The following is an 8105-nucleotide window of genomic DNA, read 5'->3' as shown; positions in this document are numbered from 1 at the left end:
CATTTTTCTCACAAAAGCAATGTGTGTTTGTAAGTATGAAAAACTCTAATATCTCCCAGCAACTTCTGACATTGTGAATTATTTGAGTAATTTCAGGTGATTAATTAAATAATACTTGAAATTAGGGACAAAATGAATAATGGTAAGAGCAGTTTCATTCCTGACCTTGTTGAATTTTTAATGAGCTCAGTACGGCGGAGACTAAATTGTATAAATGGAGCTATAGGCTCATGTGAATATTGGAGATAATTAAAGAGCGGATCTCTGTACATCTGCAGGAAAAGCAGGGGGCTCATCAAGCAAACTGCTCCACCTTGCAGTTGATGAGCATTCAGCAGTGTGATAAACAGAGAAGAATACTTTAAGCAACCCAAGAGACTGGTAATCTCAAGAGAGATCATCAACTCATCATAAGGACCTTTGTGCTGTCGTTCTCTGCCTCAGGAAGAGCGCAGACGCTCAACAAAACCTACTGCAGCGTGTCAAAGTTGTACAGAAGTGAGATATAAACAAGATGAAAAACACCACAGAACATTTGAGGAGTCGTGTCTATCATTAAACCTGAATAACAAATACACTGCAACTGCATTGCCTCGATTTGCAAAGAACATTTGTCTGCAGTTGACCACAAAAGCTAACTGGACGTTTCTCTTCTGGCCCACATTCACTGGAGATCTCATAGCTCTGTGTTATCTGCAAACTGACATCATGAGGGTTTTCATTTCAAGTGTCATTCGCTCACATTAACAGTTGAACGCTATTCTGTGCTATCGGTTACTTTTAATTACAGTGGGTAAAGAGAGAAGAGATCCAAACTGTGAGACATGGAGTATTATTAGATCTCGATCTTGATTATCCAACATATTGCTGAGTTCTCCTCAGATATGACTTTGTTGGAAAAGTTTTGTGCCATCAATATGATTATAATGACTGTGGACAGAGAGTTTTAGCACTTTAAAACCATCAATTAAATTATTTAACACATTTTTAAGTACTTTACTGTACCCTTCTAGATTTGTAATACTTTTGTATTAATGTATTTTAACCACTACTTGCAGATTTGTTAAATAAACTGGTGCTTATGTAGGGAACTCACACTGCAGAGTATGTAATGGGTAACTTTATATTTCAGAGTCGTGATCTGAAAAGTCACTGAGACCGCAGTATGGCATTTGTTGGCAGTGTTTGTCCCAAGACTGGATGTGTAGTGTGCAGCGGGTGGAGGAGCAGGGATTGGTGAGAAGTGTTGAGGGCTTTTCAGAAAGGCTGTTTTAATGAGCTTCAGATAATGAATTGTTATTTCGGAGCTCGGTGGTCAGACTGCTGTCTCAGAAAGTTGTGTGACTCAGTGATCTGTTTGTGCTTTACTCATTTACAAAATAAACATCTATTTCTTTCCCCGCTATCGTATTGTAGATCAAACTTGACTTATATAGCCTAATAAAGCTCGTTGCATGAGACGACTGTTTTAGTCCCTTTTTTAATTGGAGAGAAAGAGTGTCTGGGTCTATTTGTGGTCTGGTGCAATGTTGGAAATGCCAGCTGTCGTGCATCAAAGCCCTGCTGGAACAAACGGTTATTTGGCATGTAACTTGTTGAAATGCATCACTTACTATGTCATACACAACACATTTTCACCTATAATTTAAAAAAAAAGACAATCTACCTCACATGGACATTTGATAAAGTTTAAAAACAGTGTAATCTACATGATAATACCTTCCATTATGAAGATTTATTTTACTATGAACCAACACAAATTCCTTTTACTGCCAGCTTTCTGTGGGAGGAAGGAAAAATATTCAACACTTTCTGGAGTTATGACTGACAGCTGTGGCTGGTCCAGAGAGCGCCGAGCCAAGCCCCGCCACACAACGCATGCCCGACATATCTATGTCCATCTGGGGTCCTACCTTTCAAACCACTGCCCCCCCCCTCTTGCTCTCCGCCTACAGAGAGACCAAGGGACAAGCGGAGGAACAGCGTGTTTAGACGGGCCTCTTAGGTCTCTGAGGGAAGCATCCAAAGCCAGCTGGTCTGGCTTTGAGGTAAATCAATGGACAGACTGAAACAAAGGCAGCCGAAAGAAGAGGAAGTGTTGTAGACAGAAAGAAAGGAAGAGAGACAGAAACTTGTTGTTTCTTGATTGAAACAGCAGGTTCTGTGAACAACAACGGCAAACAGGTGAGACTAGGTGTCAGGACAGGTCTTGACACCTTGCACATCATGGAACTGTGATGCCAATTAACTCTACTGTCATTCTTGTTTATAGTGAATCTACAAGATAGTATCCTTTGTGTGATTATGTGGATTTGAGAAATTATCCCACCACATATACTGTAAGAGTCATGTTGAGGTGGAACTTAATGAGCTGATCATGTAAATCACTACCTTAGTGTTGTTTGTATTTTTTGCTCTCATCACGTCTTTGTTGCTGGCATCATTTTGGGAAGATGGGAGGCAGGGGTGTATGTTGAAACAAAACTGCTGCTGAAGGAGATGCTGAGAGCAATTTGGATCCACACTGTCAGTTGGCATCAGCGTGAACTCACTAAGAACCACCGCACAGCAGAAACTTTACTGATTGAAAACACTCCAAGAAAACAGCTGGGGCCGGCTAATTCTTTGTTGTTGTGACTATTGTTGCTCACAATGCAGAGGAAAGTGCAGAATACCATGCATGACGATAAAATGTGAGCAACATGCTGTCAAAATATTTTTTATAAAAAATTAAAAATATTTTGTGTTCTTAAATAATGCAATATTGCTAACAGGCTTTCACTTTTGGACTAAATACTTTAAGAAGACGGGAAACAATTTACAGATTTTAGGCAGGTAGGTAGACGGGTATGAAGCCTGTCCAATCATTACATTTGGGCCAAATGAAATTATTGTACGAGCTTTTACAGTCCTGCGACAGCAACAAAGGCTGGATTTTATTTTCTTTGTTTGTCAGAGCATTTGATTCAATAAATGCTGTCAAGGTGTGATGGGAATTTCAACAACAAAAAAGCTGCCCAACAAACAATTAAAAAGTAGTGTATTGTAATACAATGTAGCTGATGTGGGTGTGAGAAGCAGAAGGGAGTACTACTAATCAAGCATCACTGTGGCCACCATGGGAACAATAACGGTGCCCTTCTGGTTTAGCATAAGTCTCGATTCTTTTACTTTGAATGGGCATGCATGTGTGATTACATGTAATATGCAATTATCCTCAACTGGCAGAGATTGTAATGGACGAGTAGACTCTTATATCTCCACTGGCCTGTTAAAAATTCTGCCAGGTGGTAGTTTTGCTTTTGGAGCCTGTGTTTGCACGGAAAAGCAAAAGTGGTCCAAGGCTCGCGTAAACTGCAGGAAGAGTCAGCCCACATCGCCTCATGTGGCAATAAAGCATGCCCTCGTTTAACGTGAACCGGTGCATGACTAAAAGCCAGGAGCAGGATTATGCAGATTACATTTAATAAACTTCAAGCAATCGATTTTTAAACTCCAGCTTCTGATTTGTGAATTGTGAATTTAACACACGCACACATACACACGTGGTAAAGGAATGCAGGAACTGTGTTGGACAGGTATTAAAATCCATTAAGGACAGTTCTGACTCCTTGGCCTTGAGCCCTGAAGAGGAGGAAGACTTTTCCTATGGGACTGGGACTAACTGGTGAAAAAGGTAGCACAATACACCAGGGACCAAGCTATACTAGACTAATACAAATGAGCTCCATACAGCAGGAGCCATGCTTTGTGAAAACTCCTTCCCTTCATTAGTGAGTATGCAGTGTAATATAACAGGATGCCATTAGAGGAGGATGCTAAAATAATCACACACTGTTTTACTCCTCTGCCAGGGCAATGGTGCCATCAAGTCCCTGATTCTGGTTTCAGGGACACCAGATTGCTTTGGCTGCTATTTCTAAATCATAGAAAGAGAAGTCGTATGATATGGAAGCTGTCATTCAAAAGCAACATGACATGCCTTTGAGATGATGAGTTAAACATTTGTGCAACATGTGTAATTCATCTGACTCCCATGTGATAGCAGGTGTGGAAGCAGAGGATTCAGATCCTTTGTTCAAGTAAAAGTAGCAATATCCCAAAGTGAAGATACTGCATTATAAGTTAAAGCCCTGTAATTAGAATTTTAGTTGAATGAACATAAAAATTGTATGCAACATGAAGGCTACTTAAACTATCAAGAGGAAAAATCCTCATTATGGAGGTAAAATTACCACATTTGTGTTTGTTATAGAGATTTGTACAAAAATGATTCTGGTTTTATATACATACAATCTTAAACTACAGTAACTATGATATCAGATAAAAGTACAAAATGTACTTGTAAAATTTAGTGGAGTAGAAGTGTAAAGTAGCAGAAAATGAATAATACTCGAATAAACTGTAATAAATGTACCTATGTGAAAGGGGTAGCCCTATTAACTTGACATGGCTTTGAACTGCCAAATGTATTTATAAAATGTGTCCATGTGCATGTAGTTACTCTATCTAAACCTGGCCACACGTGCCTCCCATTCATATTAAATACATAACTGAAGCAGAGGATGATAATTGTGCTCAATTTCTATCGCACCTGCTTCCAAACGCCAGCGTAAACAGTCCAGTGAGCCAAGCACTCCACTTCCTCTTATCCTGCACGTACACGTGAGATGCTCATGTGCGAGTCATCCAGGTCCCGCCTCACTCCTCTAATTGGCTGCTCAACAGATGCCGAAGATTCTTATTGGCTATGGGACGTGCCCTTTAAACCAAATTCCATTGCTGTTGTCTTAGAGATGTGACGTCAAATGTGTCTAATGTGATGAGTCCAAGCCGAGTAATTTGGGAAAGTAGTTGTCCTAATGTTAAGTCAGTCTTAAAGAAAACATATTTTACTTCAGTAATTATTGTGTTTGATTTAATTGTGTATTTGGTTTTCGTTAGTTCTTTTGGTCAAAGTTGAGCCTGTTTTATGTTGTAACTGACTCGTCCTCGAGGCTGTCTGGAACAAAGTTGTTGTTATAAGTATTATGACACGAGTCAAACAACAGCAATGCATTAAAAAACAATGTAGCATCTATATTATAAATGCTATAAACAGTAAACTGACATGGCTCAGATTCATTTTCACTTTATTTGCGTTTTTTTACGTTTTTATTTACATTTGTACTACTTATTCTAATGTTTTGACGGTGGTTTGAGAGAGAGAGAGAGAGAGAGAGAGAGAGAGAGAGAGAGAGAGAGAGAGACGCAGTTCGTCATGTAAGGGGAGGAGTCTCTCGCTCACAAGAGGGAGACTGGCTTTTTCTGAGTTTGTCAGCTCCCCCCAAAATAGCAGGCAGCGTGTAAATGTGAACTGAAATTACGTTTATCCACTGGAGCCACCGATATAGAGTGTCTATACACGGCGACTGAGTTTGGAGTAAAGGTGAGTAACGGAAATAGAAACAATGTTGCTGAGTGTGGCAGCGCTACAGTGAGTGAGAGTAGAGGAGCGCAAGAGGGAGACGTAGAGAGGATTTGGGAGACGGAGACGTTATCTGTCTTCTCCGGGGAACGAGGGGAATGTGAGACAGGCTACAGATTTCAATTCCGTCGCACTTAACATCAGTCATGTTGAATTATCAGTTAGGTTAAACGTAATACGTCCAAGTGTGTGTGTGTGTGTGTGTGTGTGTGTGTGTGTGTGTGTGTGTGCGTAAAGGGCGCAGTCAGACGCGCGCGCGCGCTGTTGATATCAGTCAATTGCGAGAAACTTTTACAGGAATCATTGTCAACAGTAATACGCCGGTGATAAGCCTAACTGTCGATCCTTAAAGATGGTCCAGTCGGGAGGTATGAGTCTTACAACTGCCTCGCGTGTAATCCTGGGATCGAAAGTGCGGATTGTCAAACTGTAACTTTGTAAAACATGCGCGTCGTTTGGATAAAATAGTAATCAATGTGTCTATAATAACACCGTTGATCCATCACAACGAGAGCAGGCTACGGTTCACAGTAGTAGAAGTTGAAGTCTGAATTGAAACTTCTAAAAACGTAAACGTTGCCAACATACTTCAAATGTAGCACATATTTTGTATTATATTTAGAGTTTTAGAATGTTGGCGCTTTGTCAGCTTTGATCATTGCTTGACATTATTTGTACTGAAATCTAGATGGTGCGCGGTGACATCGCTACACTTGCTTATTGCCAAACATGTTGTTACCGGTGGTGTCTGTATCAGCACAATTAGCTGCATGACATCAAGCCTAAATTCATTTTATTCTGGCAATTTACCATGATACACAGTGAATCAGGCGCTTATACCTGATAGTATAGTTCCTGATTATAAGGTAAACCTCTCAGTCATTAGTTTATTGAAGAGATGATGAGGGTTAAAATAAGCTCAGCTGAAATGTTCCTACTCGGGTGAATACATGTGACATATTTTGGAGCTTATTATTGTATTGATAGACTTATTTTTATTTTTAAAGTGACAGACTGTGGGACAGTACATTTCAGATAAGCTGTACGGTCAGCCTGGTCACAGAGCTTGTGAGAGAGGATCTTTGAATCTGTGGGACTCTTGTGACCTTAACCCCTCGCCAGAGTGGGCAGTGGCCATCAGTAACCCGACCTTCTCAAATGTTTTCTAGTGTATGCGTACACTGTGCACATCTCATTAATATTGTACCGAAGTAGAACACTATATTCAGTTGTAGCAGAAAATACAGCTATCATAACCTGAAATTGTGCTCTATTCACTTCTCCTTTACAAGTTAATTCTTACTTTGGAAATTGTTTGGTTGTCTGACATGTGTCAACTCGTAAAGTGTGTTTGGTGTTCCTGTACAGATGAAATACAGTATATTTTGTAGATCGGTAAATCCAAACTGCAATCAGCATCCATAGAAGCTGTATATCCAGTCTATTGTTTATTCTTATTATTATAATATAAAAATGATGTCTTTGCCTTTTACCCCAGTAGTAAATATTTTACTATATATCCCACAGTTACCAGGGCGATCCAGTGACACATTTTATCGTGAAAGTAATTCTCCAGGGACATGAGTTTTTGCAGCACTATTAAAGGATGCTTGTATCTTTCACTGTCCATTTACTGTTACCGCTGTTCTGACGGCGTGTACATTACCATACCAGCTGGTTGCCTTTGATTTCTAAAGCAAAGCAGTATAACACCCTTCAATCTGCAGTCATTAGCTTCTGTACTGCCCCTGGCCCCGCCAGTAATGGGCCTTGTTGCTCATGATCCACATCACGTGAGCTCTTATGTCTAATGTGTGGATGAGGGATTCTATCAGCGCTGCTGAAATGAATATCATTTGACCAATTTATGTTGTGTATTAGTCAAAGGACTGAATATGATGCGTGTGAAGGCAGGCGCAGGGAGAGCCATCACAAATGTCTCTCAGTGAACTGTTGCTCTAACCTCAGAGAGCCCAAATGTTCTACCTTTGCCATTACGCAAACACACACACACACACACAAAGGTTTGATAAAACATCTATTAGATTCCACCCTGTATCATTTAATCAACGACGTGGCGATTAAGTGAAATGGACGGAGGATCTTACACGATGACTACCACTGTTTATTAAATGCTTTAGCCTTGTTACATGTTATGTTTGTGTGCCCCGGCATGTCTCTGTAAATGTGAGTAAGTGCGCGTTAGCGTCTCAGCACAAGTTCTCGGTGGAAAGGGAGAAATGAGAGGTGGCTACGGTGTGAGGAACGGGCAGCTGCAGCATCTTTTACTGCACTCCTCATCCCACTTCAATCTCGGTGTCTCAGCTTCTCCTTCCAGGAGAAATGTGGAGTGTGTGGGCGAGTCGGATCTGCAATTAACGCTGGTTGTCAGAAAGAGAATGCTGGCGTTTACACGATGCCTCTGAATCACTGAGTGATAGTCTATCTCCTCCACTCTCCTCCTCCCAGGACATTTTTCCAAGGAGGACAAAAACACCAGAAAGCTGAAAGCCAAGGATGTATCAAGTGACAAATAAGAAATAGAAGCCGAACATTCTTGGTCCAATAAAGAGGATAGTGTTTCTGTCATTGTTTGGTGAGCCAAGATGTTCTTTTATACTGCAAATGTTGCTCTAAT

General features: G+C 40.5%; 1 protein-coding gene across 5 annotated transcripts in view; it reads left to right on the top strand.

The window, feature by feature from the left end:
- Positions 1-2006: 2006 nt before the first annotated feature.
- The window catches only part of mef2aa (myocyte enhancer factor 2aa), a 60175-nt gene continuing 54076 nt past the window's right edge, over positions 2007-8105 (top strand). For 4 of the 5 annotated variants that reach the window (XM_031856602.1, XM_031856576.1, XM_031856610.1 and 1 more), the window contains exon 1: positions 5283-5428. The gene's annotated coding sequence lies outside the window, so the exon portion shown is untranslated. Of the gene's footprint in view, positions 2185-5282; positions 5429-8105 lie in introns of those variants that run through there. The other variant, XM_031856585.1, reaches the window with a different exon arrangement.

This window comes from Anarrhichthys ocellatus, unplaced genomic scaffold (assembly GCF_004355925.1).
Source record: "Anarrhichthys ocellatus isolate YVR2014 unplaced genomic scaffold, GSC_Weel_1.0 scaffold2, whole genome shotgun sequence".
Lineage (NCBI taxonomy): Eukaryota > Metazoa > Chordata > Actinopteri > Perciformes > Anarhichadidae > Anarrhichthys > Anarrhichthys ocellatus.
This window is presented reverse-complemented; position numbering and strand designations above follow the sequence as displayed.